The 1,537-nt window shown below is 45.1% G+C and overlaps 1 protein-coding gene and 1 long non-coding RNA gene across 6 annotated transcripts in view; one reads left to right on the top strand and one right to left on the bottom strand.

Annotated features, from left to right (window-relative positions):
• LOC109968994 (muscleblind-like protein 1) overlaps window positions 1-1,537 on the bottom strand; it is an 83,124-nt gene that overhangs the window by 14,813 nt on the left and 66,774 nt on the right. The gene's annotated exons all lie outside the window — the stretch shown is intronic.
• Window positions 200-1,257, top strand: LOC109968995 (uncharacterized). Its single transcript, XR_002276215.1, has 2 exons — window positions 200-384; window positions 545-1,257. It is a non-coding gene; the product is annotated as an uncharacterized LOC109968995 (long non-coding RNA).

Raw genomic sequence — 1,537 nt, 5'->3', positions numbered from 1 at the left:
ATTCTGTCACTTAATATGAAAGAATGGCCCGTTTTCTGCAAACACTATGATCAGCTGATGAAGCCTGTGCCTTTAATGTGTCCCCCGCCCCTTGCTGTTACATAACAAGCCTGCACAGGTAGACCAATTATCTGTCACGGGAAAGGAAGTACGTCGATGCGGTTCCCGCAGACCAATCATCAACGAGGTACGTGCGCAGTGGGCGTGGCTACATGTGGTTTAAATTTTGAGAGCAAGCGTTAATTGAATTTGTTTGGTCCGCGGAAAAGTGCTGTTCTCTGCGTCGGTCGCTATAGTCGGTGTTGAGTCGCGTTGGTTTGGCGCCAGGACCTTGCCAAACAAATACGTTTTGTGCTTGCAGGAAACTGGAGCTTTAAGTGTTCGGTAAGTCCCAGAACTTTCTTTAAGAAAAACGGTTTGGTTTAACACTTAAGTAGGAAGTGTATCTCAGTCTGTTACAATGAATTTGTTTCCTGCTCCATGACGTGGCCTGTAGATTTGGAATCTTTGAGTCAAGCTAATTTGTTATTTTTCCTCTTTTCAGGTAGAACTACCGAACCGTAAGTCCAGTTTATTTTTACTTTATAGTTGTCAGACCCCCCCAGTTTATTCATTACCGGGGTCTTGTTGTGGTCACTGAGTTTACTGTGACTCTAGTGTTTGGTTTCTAGTGTTTTTTCCGGCCCTCCAAGCCCAACTTTCTTTTCAACTCTCTTTTCCAACATGGCTTCTCTGCCATGACTATTTAGATTTTTATGCGTCGTCCGATCTAAAGTGGCCATCTGTAAGTAGCGTTGTGTAGCAGGTATAGCTCTAGGCTGCCAGACAGATAAAACTCCGAGGAGCTTTATCCTGGTTGTTTTATCTGCGGCGCCGGTCTATTTCTATCGTTAGCTCCCTCGCCGTCCGTTCGTCATCATTTGAATTTATTTCTATGACGCTGATCTACAGAGGGTATGTGGTATTTCGTTCTTCTCTAACCTGGTTGTCTCTCCTATAGCGTGGCCGCCGCGTCACATCATTTTCTTACATTTTCATGAAGATATTTCACCGCCGTACGTCCGTCCGTTAGTCTGAGATGGCCACCCTCGCTACGTCTGTTAGCTAAGTTAAGCGTCGGGTCATCATTTCCATCTACAAAAGGTATGTGTCACACTCTAACCTGGTTGATTTCTTCCCTCAGCTGGCCTGTCGAGCCACAACGATTTTATTTTTGTCCTGATATCCTCGGTCAACTTTGCGCGTCCGTTTACAAAGGGTGAGTGTCGGATCTCTCGGTCTCCATTCTTTCTATCTTTCTCAAAAACATGACTGTGTCATGACTGTTTCTGGCTAATCTGCTTGAATGTGTATTATTGCAATAACCCTTTGATTTTCAGGAAATCAACAAAACTGTAAGTCCCATTTTTATTATTGTTTCCTTGTCGCGGCAGCACCTGCCTGCCTCTGTCTCTGTTTTCAATTTCCGGCTTTTGGAGGAGCCCGGTTTAGTGTGGTTTGGTGCCGTTTTGGAGGCGCCCGGTTTAGTGTGGTTTGG

Source organism: Monopterus albus, unplaced genomic scaffold (genome assembly GCF_001952655.1).
Source record: "Monopterus albus unplaced genomic scaffold, M_albus_1.0 scaffold167.1, whole genome shotgun sequence".
NCBI lineage: Eukaryota > Metazoa > Chordata > Actinopteri > Synbranchiformes > Synbranchidae > Monopterus > Monopterus albus.
The sequence above is the reverse complement of the archived record's forward strand: the minus strand, read 5'-3'. Positions and strand labels throughout refer to the sequence as shown.